General features: G+C 44.4%; 2 long non-coding RNA genes across 2 annotated transcripts; both read left to right on the top strand.

The window, feature by feature from the left end:
- The first annotated feature begins 4,292 nt into the window (after window positions 1-4,292).
- Window positions 4,293-8,455, top strand: LOC310631795. The gene is made up of 3 exons (XR_014490704.1): window positions 4,293-4,332; window positions 4,669-4,763; window positions 8,440-8,455. It is a non-coding gene; the product is annotated as an uncharacterized lncRNA (long non-coding RNA).
- A 13-nt stretch (window positions 8,456-8,468) lies between these two features.
- LOC310631793 lies at window positions 8,469-17,442 on the top strand. The gene is made up of 3 exons (XR_014490703.1): window positions 8,469-8,537; window positions 10,736-10,855; window positions 17,390-17,442. It is a non-coding gene; the product is annotated as an uncharacterized lncRNA (long non-coding RNA).

The raw sequence follows: 17,442 nt of genomic DNA, 5'->3' as shown, positions 1-17,442 counted from the left end.
CTGAGGAAATTCGAAGAAGAAAAAATGCAGGTATGAGAAAAGAAATTCTATCCTTGGGTGATATTGAAAAAGCTGTGCAAGATTAGACCTGGCTAGTGCTTTGATGGGAGAGGCAATCTTAGATAAGACTGGGAAGTCATGCAATAAAATCTGTCCTCCCCCCTCAAAAAAAAAAACCCACACCAGCAAAGGCAAGCCACTTCTATTTTGTTGCCAGGAAAACTGGCTAGATGAAAAGCACATTTTGCAAGTATTACAAGTTTTTAGAAAAATGCTAACCATAATTTTTGGATTCTATGGATACTGTAGCTCAATATTGAAGTGGACCTCCTTTGGGGAAGACAGTACGCTTGGACAATGTTCAAGGTTCCTTGCTGAGAGAAGATCTTGCAAATGCGAATGTAAGTTCGAACAAGGGATTATATTCAAAAAATATGTTTAACGTTTAGTTAAATGTTTTACAGTGTGAGAATAGTTGGCTGAGGACCACCACATCCCTACAGCTACACCTTATCAAATTTCTATAATGGACCATAATATTTACAAGCTTGTGTCGTGTATATTTATCTTCAGAGACAGGTGCTGGTAAACATGTTGCCTTTTGCTGTGATGGAAAGAGATGCATCTGAAGGGAAGATAACTCTAACCAGGTTTCTTTTTAACCTATCATATCTTTTGTCATAGTAGGCCATTCCTATCCCCACCACTATCACCACTACCACCAAATCAATGAATGATCCCTGAGAATGCCTAATTCCCATTAGCCTCCTTTTGCACAGAGTTAGCATCTCAGCACTCAGAGGACTGAGTTTGCTTTTTTTGTCCATGCTTTAATTTACAGAGGTACATTTAGGACCACACTCTCCAATTTATCTCCAGAGACTGAGATTACGCTCCTAAGCTCCCAGTCAGAGCTGGCTGCAGCAGGAGAACCATTCTGAGGACAATCAGTTCAGGAAATAGAGTATAAGCTTTCACCCTTACCCTAGCCTGACAAGGTCAAGACTTAGAGGGAAGGGCTGCCCGCATGCCTTCTGGACCTTATACTCTATTTAAGATTAACTTCCAAATATTTACCTTCAAGAACATTAATGGATGAAACATCTCTTTCTGCTACTTTTTAAAGGTCCAGTTGCATGGCTTCCTTTGCAGAATAAAGTGTTGTATATCTGTGTAGACGAAGGCAGAGATTTCCTGAAACAAAAGCTCTCCGGGGGAAATGTAAATGGAGACCGATCGATAGTCAAACTTCTGAGAGCCTCAGAGACAGCCCACATCAGCTATAATGGAAGAATGAGCTCACTGCTAACAGCCCTGATAGATGCCAGGCCCAAGGGCAACTATGGGCTCGAACTGAAGAAGAAGGGGGATAGCATTTCTCTGCATCCTGTTAGTCAGCAACTATGGCGACGAACGTCCGGGGACAGCCAAAATGCTGTGCTTGGAGGCAATGCAATATGTCTTGAACGAAGGCAAGGACATGCTGACAGTCACCTTGCACCAGCTGTCAAGATTATTGACATGTCTGATTTCTATTCAGTCTGCCAGGCCTGCAGTAGAGCTTTCGGAGTACTAATTCAAAAGCTGTAAATCTTCTTTCTCATGTTTTTTTCCTATAAGGCCTGTCAAGTTCAGTCATTTAATTGAAGAAAACTCTTCATGTCAGAATGTCAAATCTGACCTCATGGGCATAAAAATCATTTTCCCCCATCACATTTTCCCATGAACAAAGTCTCCTTGAATATCTCATCCAGGTTGTTCCCTTCGTCAAGAAATCTGAACTCCTCCTGGCCTTTTTATTGAACATATTGTTTTTATTCAATACATTTTATGAATGATCCAAGTGATACCTTCCAGACTTTCACCTCCATAAAAAAGATAAGATAGGAATATATTGCATTTTGATTATCGACTGTAGAACATACCACCATCACCACCACCATCTTTGGCTGGAATCAGCCTCGGATTTCAGTCCACTCTATTACTTTGTTTGTTCCATTCTGGTTGGTTCAGCAAAATTTGAACTTCCCAGAGGTCTGGGCCCAATATATCTACCAACCTTCCCTTTCTTGTTGTTCCTCTTCTTTGTCTCCTGCCATTTTGAAGAGGGGCCAGATTCCACCATCTGAGATTACCATTTCAGATTGCCTCATGTCTCTGGCAAAAATGTTATATACAAATACAGTCACTGGTGAGATATGAAATCAGAAAAACACTGGAATAAATATACAGTATATCTTAAAAAATTATGCCTTTCCAATTTGAGCAGTTTTTTGGAAATGCTATGATTTACAGGGGCGATTTCACCTTGGCCTGTGATTCAGGGTATGTAAACACTTAAAACCATATGGGATAATGAAAGGTAGACTTAAAGGTTTCCCCTGTCCAATAGTGACTGGCTCAAGGGGGCGGTGCTCATCTCTGATTCTCAGCTGAGGGAATCTGTGTTGTCTGAAAGACGTTTTCCTCATGTGGCCAGCATGAACATACAGAATGCAGTAATCTTCCTGCCAAAGTGGTACCTATTTATCTACTTGCATTTGCATGCTTTCAAACTGCTAGGTTGGCAGGGGTTGGAGCAAGTACCAGGAGCTCACCCACATCGCACAGTGTTCAGGCTGTCAGCTTTTCTTCTGACAAGCTCAGCATCTGAACTGCTGAGCCATTGTGCCCCCTGTTAATGCAAGGTAGAGAAGGGATATTTAATTCAATTTACACAGCCTTCCTTGACCAGGTGTCTTCCAGGTCTGTTGATGTCATCTCCCTTAATTCCTATCCTCCATGGCCAAAAAAGCAAGGTGAGATGCTTATGGAAGGCTCTCATACTGATATTTTACAAAGTTGATGGCCCATGTACTGGGAAGACTGTGTAGGAGATTCAGACACACAACTTGCCAAAAAGCCTCAAGAGTGCTATTTCTCATACCATTCTTGAAACCAGAGTTAGCCTTCTGGTCTCTGTGGATGACTCATCCCTTTTGGGTCACAACCCACAAATTATAAGGCACATACACTTTTAAGCAAGACCATATATTCTGTGCAAATTTTAAGATATCCCATAGTTGTCCTCCTCATGGGGAGTCTCTTAGTTTGCTGCCAAGCATATGTCAGCCAAGGAGAGGTAGATTTTTATGAACTGTTAGCCGTAATGCTGCCCTGAGAAGGTATGAATAATCTCACCCTTGCATGAAACAATATTTGTTACTTCTCCAAATGGCTTTGGGGTAAGATATCCAGCCACTTCCCACCGTGTAAGGTACAACAGTCATGTCTGTGTTTAACATGATCTACTTAATATGTATCAGAATATGATAAATTTATTGGCCATCATGTGGGTAGATATCCCAATTAATCTTTCATATTTTCCTTGGGAACAAATAGACAGGATGACCCCCCCCCCCAAACATGGAATCCAGCAAAGCAAACGTAATCAGTCTTGAGAAGACCCAAAGCAATAAAGAAATATTCTGAGTTCAAAACAACAAACCTCAGATCAGGACCTAAAACCATAGCATATACTTAATTGCCATAAGCCTGATTACAGTACCACATACCACTTTATGATTCTGACAAGAGTTTTGTTTTTTCTGTTTTTTCAGATCTTAAATCATGACTAAGCTTATCCTTTGAAAAAGATAGTGACGCTGATATGAGAAATTGAAGCTGAAAAAGTGGTAGTGCAAAATAATGTACCAAAAGTCAAGTTGAACTGAGCAAGTTCAGGTTGAAATGGTCCCATTTAACTGCTTTGTCACCAGATGAGTTGGTCTCAGTCTCATCCTAATTTACCATGTGAAGACAGAAATGGCAGAGATGGACAAAAATGGCACCTTGAAAGAAAAACTAGAGGTAAAGCTCATTAGCAGATAACAATAATGATAAACACTAGACCCCATAGTGATGATTACACTACTTTTCACACTGGAGCCAATTCAAAGTTAATAAAGGATATTTTATTTAAAGCTGCATTTAACTGATGTACCACTAGATGCCACTAACAGCTTCAATTTTCCATCTGCTTTTCTCAAGTGACAAGAAGCTTTTCTAATCTCTTGAAGAATAGATAAATCTTTGTGATTTACTTAAAAGCCTTTATTTTGGTTTTTGAAGGGATGAAACAAGATGGATATTCTACGCTGAACAGTAGTTAAATAAACAAGATAAATGCAGAGGTGGTTGAACATTTTTAGACAAGTACTGTGCATGTGCAAGCTCCAATTCAAACATCCCCTTTTCGTCAGGAACTCTTTTTGGCCAGGGGCTTATTTGGATAGACATTAAGCCAGAGGACATGAGCCCAAAATTTCTGTCGCTAAGAGAAACATTTATTAAGTGAGTTTTGCCCTGTTTTATAATCTTTCTTGCCACAGTTGTGAAATGTATCACTGCCATTGTTAAGTTAGCAGTACAGTTCTTAAGTGAATCTGACTTCCCTATTGGCTTTGCTTGCCAAAAGTGACAAGAAGACATCGCAGGACCCCCAAGATATTGCAACCATCGTAAATATGACTCAGTTGCGAAAGATCTGAATTTTGATTGTGTGACCGTGGGGATGCTGCAACGGTAGTAAGTGTGAAAAACGGTCCCAAATCACCTTTTTCAGTGCCGTTGTAACGTCGAATGGTTGCTAAATGTACCGTTGTAAGTCAAGAACTATCTTTACTACAGCTTCCTCTTAAAACAAATGAATTTGAAGATCTGCTGACTACATCGCAGAAATCAAACATAAGGCATCTTCACAAACTTTTACTTTAGGAATATAGGTAAGACCAAAGTTTCAACCAGACCATTCCCTCTCATATTTCCCTTTCATATTTCAGGGCTGTGAGTTGGTGTCAGTGGCCACCAGTTCAATGGTGCACTCTCCTTTAAGTTATTTACAGCGGGGACAATGAGACCATGTCAGCTTCATTTATTGAACATCTGCTAAAGCCAGGGTCCCCAACCCCCGGTCCGTGGACCAGTACCAGGCCGCAGCATGCCAGCAGCTGGGCCGCACAAACAAGCAAAGCCCCATCTGTGGGATGCAGGCAGCACACAAAACCACGCCCCCTCCGATCCGCGGAAAAACCTCTCTCCACATAACCGGTCCCTGGTGCCCAAAAGGTTGGGGACCTCTGTGCTAAAGTGAAAGAACAGATGCTAAAAGACTTCTCAGAAGTCTTCTGATGTTACTGCCAACTCTTAGCAACTTGTAACATGGTCAGCATTTCTTTTCATTCAACCCTGGTATATTGATCTAAGAAAACCCAGGAATTTAACTAGAGATGCAATGGTACTTCAAACTATCTTTTGTGTAGAAATCACTGGTTTCTCAGGAGTTTGGTGATATTTCTCAAGAATATAATAGAAGGCATACTAAGTTTCCTAAATAATGAATTCAGTTGTTGGTTACCAATGGAAATGGAGTAAACAAGGGTCATTAAAGAAATTGCCCTATTATCCCTGGGGGACACAGCATTGTGGAAGTATAATAAAACTGCAAAAAAGAAAAAAGCTCTAACAGGGAGCAGTTCCTCTCTCAAAATAACCCAATGGAAACTGAGCACACTCGTTAGTCATAGATAGCTGAAAAGAGGAGAAATTTAGCATTAATCTTAATTGTAGATTAGAAGTGTAGAACATAGTTTGGGGACTGATTCCCAACCTGAGAAATTGAGATTGGGCAATCAAGAGTGCATTCCAGTTGCCAAATGTCCAAATTTTGATCATGTGACCATGGTACAATGGTGGTATGTGTGAAAAATGGCCATAAGTTACCATTTTTAGTGCCATTGTAATTTCAAATGTTCACTGAATGAACTGTGGTAAGTTGAGAACTCCCTGTGCTGGATTTCTCATAGGCTTCAGCAGTGCTTTTTTTGTAAAAGAAAAAGGTGCCGGAACTCACACATGTCATACAACCCACCTTGCCTACTCTACAAGGTTCCATCCAAAAAAGGTGCCGGAACTCCGTTCTGAGCGTTCTATGAGAAAAAAAGCCCTGGGCTTCAGGTTATAGATGTCCAAGAAAAAAGTAGGACTTCTTTATCTAGTGGATTTTTGGAAAAAAAAAAAAAGGAATCCAAAAATGTAGGAATAAGACCAGGGGAGGCTTTGATATACATATGCATCATGTTAATTCCTGAAAGTAAATTGAATTAAATCTCATCTTCATTTTAGAATTTACACTGACTCATAATTAAGGAAGTAGATCCAGAACGTACTTTCAGATGTTGTTGCAATTACCATTATGGGTTTGAGCTCACAAGACAAAGTGGAAGCAAATTTTGTGATTTTTTTTTCCTTTTTTTTAAGAAAGGAGACCTTAAAAAGAATGGAATTTTAATGCTATGCCTTGGGTGTTCCATTATAATAACTAATTCCGATTTTAATACTCTAGCAAGATATTTTAGCCTTTGACTTTTAGTGATGGTGGTGTCCAATGTAGTGTAGTGTTTAAGATGTCAGACTGGGACTGTGAAGACTCAAGTTCAAGTCCATCTGTCACTCTTTCTTCAGCCCAGCCTACCTACCTCGTTCTTGTGAGGGTAAAATGAGAGGAGAGCCCCACATATGTTGTCTTGCTGTTGGAAGGAAACACAGGATATAAACAACAACTGAACTAGCTCCCTTCCTAACTAATCATTTATTTTTTTTACAGCCACCCATCTTGCCATTGTGACTCTTGGCAGCAAACACAGGATTAAAACCAACAAAAAGCAAACTAAAGAAATAGTAATAATAATGATGCAATATTAGCATATTAATATTATGCCATTACTGCAATATTGCAATAATAATAATAATAATAATAATAATAATAATAATAATAATAATTAATAATAATAATATAATATTTGATTTTGCTTTATGTTGATTTTAATTCTACCATACTAGCCAAGAAATCTGTGCGACTGAGTTAATAATACAGTACTGGCACAATTAAATTATGTGCTTTGATATTTTATTAGCATATACTTTATTTTTTCTTTGTAATCAGTGGATAATTTATGCTCAATCTCAAAAGCAGAAAAGAGAAAAAAAAGTCGTACAGCACTTGGGTGTGTGCATGGGTGTACAAGTACGGTAGTAACTCTCCTCCCAACTGATCATGGCAATAGATGGAGTTACTTTAAGGAATTGCCAGCAGCTCTACAAGCAGACTCCAAATTAACTTTTCCTCTTCAAAAACTACAAGGGATGCGGTGGCTCAGTGGGTTAGGGTGCTGAGCTTGTCAATCAAATGGTCGGCAGTTTGGTGGGTCGAATCCCGAGTGCTGTGTAACAGAGTGAGTGCCTGTTACTCGTCCCAGCTTCTGCCAACCTAGCAGTTCGAAAGCATGTAAAAATGCAAGTAGAAAAATAGGGACCACTACAGTGGGAAGGTAACAGCATTCCGTGCGCCTTTGGCGTCTAGTCATGCCGGCCACATGACCACGGAGACGTCCTCGGACAAGCGCTGGCTCTTCGGCTTTGAAATGGAGATGAGCACCAGCCCCTAGTGTTGGAAACGACTAGCACGCATGTGCGGGGGAACCTTTACCTTTACCTTTTACCTTCAAAAACTAAAGCATGCCCAGCCATGTTGGGAATAGCTCAGAGAAATAAATAAATAATCATACCACAGGGACAGTGTTTAAAGCAAGGCCAAGTACAAAGTACAAGCGGTTTTTCAATCAGGGCAAATCTGTTTCTGGGCCCCAAGATAAAAGGCACTTTTCAGCCAAGAATCTTGTTGATGTTGCTTGGCAAGGTGTTTCCACCCTGTATATTACTGTTGACTTATGTTTATTTTTATGCACGAAAGAGATGCAACAAGGTCAACTTGCAGCCCAGGAAAATGGCTTTCAGTAATGGATGCCCTAAAAGAGAACTGAGAAAAAGGCATGCAGCTGGTTTGTAGAAGGCACTTCCTTGATTGAAGCAGTTCCAGAGAATTATGCTTGTGTGCATTTTCTTTAAGAAGTAATCTTCCAAAGTTGCATGACCCAATGAGGTAATGCACATCTGAGTCATTTATTCCACTGCATGCAGATAATGCTTGGCGCCAGATCCCTGTCTCAGGTTCCTGGAGAGACATAGTTTGTTCCCTTGGTTTTGCTGAAACCCATTGCAGACTTCTGGTTTTGCTAATCTTCTGCCCAATCCAGAACATTTTCATGACACCAAACAGAATTATGTGTGTCAGATATTGTTTTAAGCCATGGTTTCATAAACCATGCTTTATTGGATAAACCACATTTGGCTGTTTTTCCTCACACAGCTTGCTAAATTGTAATCTATGGCATGTAAATTATAGTGATGAACTGTAGTTTACATGCCATTGTAAACAAAATATATGATGGTTTAGTATGCTGTGTGAACCCATTTAAGTTTTCAGATGAGCTAAGGAAGCATCTGTGTAAAGGACAGACAGTGCATATAATCATAACACCAAACCTTTTTTCATCTCCACAGATCTTTTTCTATGCTGTCTGGAATAGCAAATACGTCATTTGCATCATCAACAGACTAATAATCGTACCATGTGGAATCAGTAGAATTAAAATACAAATGTATGTGGTTTTCTTACTTATTCCACCTGTTTTTCTTAGCCAACCTATGAGCATATGTGACTATTTATGCCCTCCAAAAAGAAAGACCTTGCAAATGGAAAATGTAGAGGTTACTATCTTTATTGATGGTTGCAATGTCGCGTGGTTGTACGGAGAGGCGGACACTTGAGCTGGGTAGTATTACTTTATTGAGTCAGAAAATGAAGTAGGAGCAAAGGGATTACCTGGCGTCTCTTTATACCTGCCCAGGTGAATGGTGACCAATAGATTTAACCCTGGGCTTCCCGCCAGTGCAGGTGGCCAATGGATTTAAACCCTGGCTTCCCGCCAGAGCTGACCATGCCCTGGGGCTGTCAATGACTCGCTCTATTCAGGCTTTCCCGCCAAAAGCGGTTATAGCCTGGAGCTGTCCAGCCCCCTGCTGTGCTGACATTTCCGTGTATGCTTTAAAGGCATACACTACAATGGTAGGTATTCTTTCAGTTTCTCTAAATACTTTGTGATTATTTCTGTAGCAGGCAGAATATAAATCTCAAAATGTATAAGCAAGCTAGACCTAAATAATCAATCAACTGGATAACTTGTTCAATCATTGTTTGTTATCTATTCCTACATTGGCTGGCTCAAGAAGCAGCGATCTTCATAGCCCAGCAATCAGCCATTGTTTGTTAGTAATGAGGCCAAGGCCAGAAGTGTGCTTATGACGGGCAACGGGTTCTTGGATAAATGGTGTTGATGTTGAGGTGTAGATGTTGTGAGATTTTGACTGGTGGATCAGCTAGAGGAAACTGGTGGATCATCTGGACAGCAAAAGGAATGGGACTCAAAGGACCTTATTGGGTGTATGCTGCTTGTTCCATCTCCAGAGTTTTTCATAATTTTGTTCCATAGAACACGTTGAGGAAAAGATTAGGACTGGTTAATATGGATGACGGAGAACCTTGTGGATGACAGTGAAGGGCTGATGCTCACTGGGTGCAGATGTCTCCCAATTGTGCCACTTTGGCAGGATTTGTTGGTACTGTTGAGAGAGAGTGGGAGAAGCAAAATGGGTGGTGTGATTAAACCCCATGTGCTTAGTCCCAATGCATGATGGTTATTGGATATTTAGGTAGTCTAGGTTTTTGGATGCTGCTTCTGAGTGCCAGGTAAGGTTGTAATAATATCACTAAAGATCTGATAGTGATGAGAAGGCCAACTTGTCATGTATTACCAAAAGCTAATTGAGAACAGAGGGGGTTTTCCTCTCTCAGAAAAGTGCCAACTCAGGTTTTGAATGTAACACTAACCATGATCTCAAGGCACTGACTATCGTCATTTGGGTGGCCTTGAGGACTTCCAGAGACACTACATCATTGATTACCGCTTCTGAGATCCTGTTAATAAAGCTGGGCTTTAGGAATCAAATGAGATCACTAGTGGCTTCCGCACCTGAACTGTTTATTCAAGATGACCAGTTCCTCCAAGGAAGGGATGGAGTGGAAAAGCAGGCTGGTGTGATTTACTAAATGACTTGGTTACTCCCTAGTGGACTATTGCAATGCATTTGACACAGAGCTGCATTAAAAAAACACCATCCAGAAGTTACACTTGGTCCAGAATGCAATAACACAGGTAGATATGCACACACCACAGTAAGCCCCTATAACACCACTACTTGGATTGGGTTACTTGGAGGACTGCTTGTATCTGATTATCTCTGCCCATCTCACAAATACACTTTGTGTCTCTTCTATTTGAGGGAACACCTGCTGCTGGCATCAAATGCCCTTCGCCCAGTGCGCTCCCACAGGGAGGGCCTGCTCAGGCCTGCTCAGGGTCCCGCCGGTAAGAGACTGCCGGTGGGTGACACCCAGGGATAGGGCCTTCTCAGTGGGGGCGCCTGCCCTCTGGAACCAGCTGCCGGTGGAGCTGAGGACTGCTCCCGACCTCCGATCATTCCGCCGGGGCCTGAAGACCTGGCTCTTTGAGCTCCCGGGCCCAGGCTGAGGAGAAATTCATTTTAATTGGGGTTTTTAATAGTACAGGGTCGATTTAATTTTTTTTAAATTGGGTTTTAACTTTTGTATGGTTGATTTTAACTCCCTGTAAACCGCCCTGAGTCCTCAGGGAAAGGGCGGTATATAAATGCAATAAATAAATAAATAAATAAATTCTATGAAACAGGGGTTACAGAAAGCCTGTCTTTTCTTTCACAGTGCCTCCCTTTGGAACAGCACAGCCTGCCTGAGATTTAGACGGCCTTGACCCTGTTGGCCTTAAAAACTGACACAAAAATACACTGGTTAAGACATTTGAGGAACCTGTCTGATAAATAGGTCTGAAGGGTAAACTTGCTATGATTGGCCACAGTGGTGTGGTATTGTGTTGTGTGTTGTGGTTTTTAGGTTCATTTGTTATAGTTTGTTGCGTCTTTTAATTGTAGCTGGTCAAAGTTGCAGCTGGGTGGTCACGTACATTTATTAAAATAAATTAAATAAATGCTGACACAAAACACAGGAAGGCAAACACTAATTGGGCAGATTGCTTAGTTGCTGTGTTGTGTATTGTTTTTCAGGGTCTCAGGCAAATGCTAGTGACTGGATATGGAAACTCATTTCCACAAATAAAAGTGTTCCATTGTCAGGTAAAACCTGTCCAGAGGCAGAGGAGTATTTGGGGGGCAAAATCTGTCGGAATCATTGAATCGTCAAGGTGGAAGGGACCTTAAAGGTCTTCTAATTCAACCTGATGTTCAGTGTTGGATCCACTAGTGCAGTGTTTCTCAACTCTGACACCTTTTGACTCTAGAAGTTGTGTAGGCTGCTACTTCCAGAATTCCCAGCATGCTCTCTAGGGAGTTCTGGAAGTTGAAGTCCACACATCATAATGTTGCCAGGGTTGTGAAACACTGCACTTTTAAACTGTTGGCAATCCAGGTCTGTTGGAAGCCATCCCAAGAAGAAGAATTCACTGCATCATATGATAAAACATTTCACTGGATGACAGTCCATATACTGTAATCAGAAAATTCCTGCAGTATCTCCTTGTGGTTTAGACCACTGGCCTGGTCTTGCTCTCTTCTGAGTGACAACCCTTCAGATATTTGAAAACTGCTATTATCTCTCTCCCCACCGCCTCACCTTTTCTTTAAGCTAAACGTCTTTTAATCATCTATTCTAAAGCGTGGTTTTCAGACCCTTCGCCATCTTGGTGGCCATCTTTGAACTAACTCAGATTTGTAATTGAACTTTTTGAATGATGGTGCCCAGTACTGAAAACAGTACTCCAAAGGGGGTCTGACCAGGGCAGAGTACAGTGACACAATTATGCATTCATTTGTGGTCAACAAATACACTCAGATGCTTTTCATCCATATAATTGGATGGGCATTTCGGACCATCCCCAGGAGCAGACTCGCGGCCCGTTGTGAGAGGACGGGTTGTGGTCTGCCCCTGGGAGCATCCAACTGAGTGGCAGTAGGTTGGTGGATGGCCCAAATGTCTCACTCCTTACCTTCGAACCTCCTGCTGGATTTTTTAACCATTGGACTGCCCTCTCTGGACTTGCTCGGACTATATGCACCGATATTCTGATACGGACTTGCTCGCCCTCAGGGGTGCCCCCCTCTCCTGGGTGCGTCCCGCTTTCTTTTCTATCCCCAGTCTCGATGAAGGGCCCAATTATTGGGACCCTGAGAGATGGCCGGGTAAGACCAGGGGCTCTCGATATAAATTTAATAAGAGGCCCCTGGTTAACTTTTTAGTCAAATTTTTTAGGGGGTTGGGGAGGGGGGTGGGGGGTAGTGGTTGTCTGGCTGTGGGGGGTGGCCATACAACCGTGTTGCAGGCCAGGCCTGGGTCTGACGGCGTTCGGGGGGAGCGGGTTGTGGTTACATCTGGGGCTCTGGAGCGGGTCGTGGGATTACCAATTCCCACGACATTGGGGTATGGCAGCAGGCGTATGGACAGAGGGCCGTATCGTTACCGGGAGGGCCGTCTCCGCTGTTTGCGAGCGGTGAGGCGCTCCGACCCTCTGGTTCTTCCCCGAGGTGCCGGGAGCGAGGATGTGCAGCCTCCTGAGCTCCGGCTGGTGTACCTGAATGCCAGGTCCGTGGTTAATAAGGCTCCCCTTGTGCGGGATCTGGTGGAGGGTGAGCATGCGGACCTGGCTTGTATCACCGAGACCTGGTTGGGTCCATAGGGTGGGGTCCCTTTGGTTGACCTTTGCCCACCAGGTTTCCAAGCGTTACACCAGCCTCGGGCTCAAGGTAGGGGTGGGGGAGTGGCGGTTGTTATTAGGAAGACCTTATGTCCGCGGGAGACCACCGTTCCTCAGATAGTCGGGTGTGAGTCTCTCTTTTTGAGGTTTGGTTCGGGGGCGCAGTTGGGCTTGCTGCTGGTGTACGTTTCGCCTAGTCACACAGCGGCAGCCCTGCCCGTGCTACTCGATGTCCTCTCCGGTTTGGTGATTGAGTTCCCCAAACTTCTAGTTTTGGGTGACTTCAATCCACCATCCCTGGGAGGGTCATCTGAGTTAGCTCGGGAGTTCATGGCTTCCATGACGGCCATGGACCTGATGCAGGTAATTTCTGAACCAACTCATGAGGGAGGCCACACCCTTGACTTGGTTTTTTTATCTGGACGGTGGTTGGATGATCTTGGTGGGGGTTCTCCATTTATTATGCCCCTGTCATGGACCGATCATCACCTCCTGCGGCTGGTCTTCCGTCTTGCCACCCCCCACCGTGGGGATGCGGAACCAACTAGATGGTACCGCCCCAGACGCTTAATGGACCCTCTCGGGTTCCAGGCAGCGCTGGGATCCCCACCTGCCTCCGTCGCTCACAGCTCGGCGGATGCCTTAGTGGAAGCCTGGGAAAGGGCAGCCACTGAGGCACTGGACCGAGTTGTACCCCTGCGGCCCCTGACCCGGTGCAGATCCCATCGAGCTCCATGGTTCCCCGCGGAGCTCCGGGAGATGAAGCGTCGGAAACGGGGCCTAGAGAGCTGCTGGAGGTCCAGCCGATCCAAATCCGACCGGTTGCGGTTAAGAACCTATATTAGGTCTTATCTCGCAGCGATGAGGGCAGCGAGGTGCAATTACTTCTCTGCCCTCATCGCGTCCGCAGATAATCGCCCGGCCGCCCTGTTTAGGGTGACTCACTCCCTCCTTAATCAGGAGGTGAGGGAGGATCCCTTGCAGGGTCATGCCGAGGAGTTTGGTCAACATCTGTCGGATAAAATCGCTCGGATTCGGACCGGTTTGGACTCCAGCTGGGCAGAGTCTGACGATCAGGACACGGGCGGTCTTGTCAATGTTATCTGGGAGGAGTTTGATTCTGTGACCCCTGATGAAGTGGACAGGATTATGGGGAGGTTGAGCTCCACCACATGTTTATTGGATCCGTGCCCTTCCTGGCTGGTTTATGCAGCCAGGGAGAGGACACGAGGCTGGTTCCAGGCGGTGATATCTGCTTCTTTGAGTGAGGGTAATTTCCCCACCGTCTTGAAGGAGGCGGTGGTGAGACCTCTCCTCAAGAAGCCTGCCTTGGACCCAGCTATCTTGAACAACTTTCGTCCAGTCTCCAACATTCGCTTTCTTGCGAAGGTTGTTGAGAGTGTGGTGGCGCATCAGCTCCCTCTGGTCCTGGATGAAGCGGATTATCTGGACCCGTACCAATCGGGTTTCAGGCCCGGGTACAGCACGGAGACGGCATTGGTCGCTCTGGTGAATGATCTCTGGAGGGCCCGGGATAGGGGATATTCCTCTGTCCTGGTCCTATTAGACCTCTCGGCGGCTTTCGATACCATCGACCATGGTATCCTGCTGCGTCTCAGGGGATTGGGAGTGGGAGGCACAGTTCTTCGGTGGTTCTCCTCCTATCTCCTGGGACGTTCGCAGTCGGTGTTGGCAGGGGGGCAGAGATCGGCCCCTAGGTCTCTCGTTTGTGGAGTTCCTCAGGGTTCGGTTCTCTCGCCTCTCCTGTTCAACATCTACATGAAACCGCTGGGTGAGATCATTCGTGGTTTTGGAGTTGGGTATCATCAATATGCTGATGATACCCAACTTTTCATTTCGACCCCAAACCACCCCAGTGATGCCCTCGCTGTGATGTCCCGTTGCCTGGAGGCGGTTCGGGTCTGGATGGGGAGGAACAGACTTCAACTCAACCCTGACAAGACTGAGTGGCTGTACATTCCGGCATCCCAGGACATTCAAAACGTCCCATCACTTTCTATGGGGGGTGAGTCTTTACCCCCCGTAGATAGGGCTCGCAACTTGGGAGTCCTCCTTGATGCACGGCTCACCTTAGAAGATCATGTAGTAGCCGTGACCAGGGGGGCTTTCGCACAGGTTCGCCTGGTGCGGCAGTTGCAGCCCTATCTGGACCGGGATGCCCTGTGTACAGTCACTCATGCGCTCGTGACCTCTCGTCTTGACTATTGCAATGCTCTCTACATGGGGCTTCCCTTGAAGACCACTCGGAGGCTCCAACTGGTACAGAATGCGGCCGCGAGAGTTGTCTTGGGAGTTTCCCGGTACTCCCATGTTACACCTTTGCTCCGCGAGCTGCATTGGTTACCAGTTGTCTTCCGGGTGAGGTTCAAGGTCTTAGTGTTGGTCTTTAAGTCCTTACATGGCATGGGTCCGGAATACCTCGGGGACCACCTGCTGCCGGCGTCAACTCCCCTCCGCCCCGTGCGTTCCCACAGAGAGGGCCTCCTCAGGGTGCCTCCGGTCAGAGAATGTCGGCTGGTGGCCCCCAGGGGGAGGGCCTTCTCTGTGGGCGCTCCGGCTTTGTGGAACCAGCTTCCGGTTGAGCTCCGGATGGCACCAGATCTCCGCTCCTTCCGTCGCGGGTTAAAGACCCATTTATTTGAACAAGCTGGCCTGGCCTGATGGGGAATGACTTAGGGTTTTAATATTTATATATTTATTGTTTTTATTGTGGGCAATAATTTAATTATTTTTTAATTTTTGTATTTTTGTAGTTTTAAGATATGCCCTGTTCACCGCCCTGAGTCCTTCGGGAGAAGGGCGGTATAAAAATTTAATAAATAAAATAATAAATAATAAATAATTGCCAAGCCATGTTTCTCCATCCTGTACTTGTGCCTTTCAAACCCGTATAATTTATATAAGCCTGTTAACATCCGTCATATTAATTTCTGCTGACTGCTCAAACCTGTCTAGGTCTTCTGGAATCTTCTCTTTTTTCTCTACAGTATTAGCCATTCGTCTCTGCTTGGTGTTGTCTGCTAATTTTAAAAATGCCCCCTCGATGCCCCCAATGAGTCACAGAAAAAAACATTGGAGGGCCACTAATTGCATGGCCTGGTCTCCATTGTGCTGCATTCTTGCAACTGAGTCTCTGACCTGTAGGGCTTATAGTTCCTTTAATGGATTCCAGAATGTCAGAATTCAAGCATATGTTGTTGTTGCCTGTTAATTGATCATAATCAGTGGAACAAACACATTTAAAAAAAAGATCCCACAAAGTCTGCAAGCGCTTCATTTTAAAATTGACTTTACACACTCTAGGAAACCATTGCAGCAACTACCCGAAGTCAAGGACCATATGGTCTGCAATCAGAAATTACAAGGCACAAGAAGAAAGGAAGGGAGGCTGAAAATGCCATTTGGATTGTTAGCTAGGAAGAGGCTCCATCAACTTCATGTGCATTGGCTGTAACCTCTTGTTTACATGGCAGAGCCTAACCGTGGTCATGTCATCTTTTCTGGAAGGAGACCGGCAATGACATTACTTCAGAGGATGCAAGAGCCAATGTGTTTGCTCCTTGTTTGGCCACAAGACACAGCAGAGCCTCAGGAACCAGGAGAGCCTGCGTGGCTGGCCCACTTGTTTTTCTTTCTTGCAATAATAATCATAAATCAAGTAAAATTGCCGTTTTATCAAACAGCATCGTCATCTGCTCAGAATTCTCTGAACGAGTTATGCCACATTTCTGAACACATCAGTTTTAGAAGTAGCTAGCACTTGTATAGACGTGTAGCTGAAAACTTCTCAAAATCTGACTGGCAGAGGGGAAAATTTCTTTAAACCATTCCTGTGTTAATTACCAAACTTTTATTGGTAACTAATTGAGATTATACTGAGAAATTTATTTATTTAATTGCTCCTGGGGCTGTACAACTACTAGTGAAAATAAGTGTGCAGTGTGTTTCTATTATCAAAATTCAATCTTCCCACTATCTAAAAGTTCTGAAAGCTTTTTCTACACCAGGGGTGTCAAACTCAATTTCATTGAGGGCCGCATCAGCATTGTGGTTGCCCTCAGGGGGCCGGGTGGGCGTGGCCAGGGTGGGTGTGGCCAACTGGGTGGGCGTGGCCAGCTCTACATCGTTGGCATCAAGGGTGCCTATGGGGGGCCTGGGCAGGAGTGGGACAGATCTGAGGGTCTCTGGCAGAAGGAGGGTTTCTGGGCCAGGGCCAAGGCAGTGGGGGCCATTCTCTCACTGTTTCCAGGATGGCTTCACGGGCCACATGAAACCACTTCGCGGGCCGTATCCGGGCCTTGTGTTTGACATGTCTGTTCTACACGATCAGAGCAAGTTCCAGCAATATCGTGCCTATCCTCAGGAAAGAGATATAGATCATTGCTATATTCCCATAAAGAAAAGACGATCATTTGGATAATATGTGCTGGAGTGGGAGATGCATTGTTTCAAAAAATTAGGCACAGCTTGTCTTTTCCAGTGGTACCCTGTGGAGATGGGTACATTGTAATTACAGTCAATGGTCCATAATCATGATGGGATAATTTGAGTGTGCAAATGAGGGCTTAGTCTATCAAATATACAAACATTGTAATACACTTTCCTTATTTTATTTATTATTGAATTTATAGGCCGCCAGATTCCCAGCAACTCTGGACAGAAATCTATTTTTAATACAACATAG

This window comes from Vipera ursinii (genome assembly GCF_947247035.1).
Source record: "Vipera ursinii genome assembly, chromosome: 1".
NCBI lineage: Eukaryota > Metazoa > Chordata > Lepidosauria > Squamata > Viperidae > Vipera > Vipera ursinii.
The sequence above is the reverse complement of the archived record's forward strand: the minus strand, read 5'-3'. Positions and strand labels throughout refer to the sequence as shown.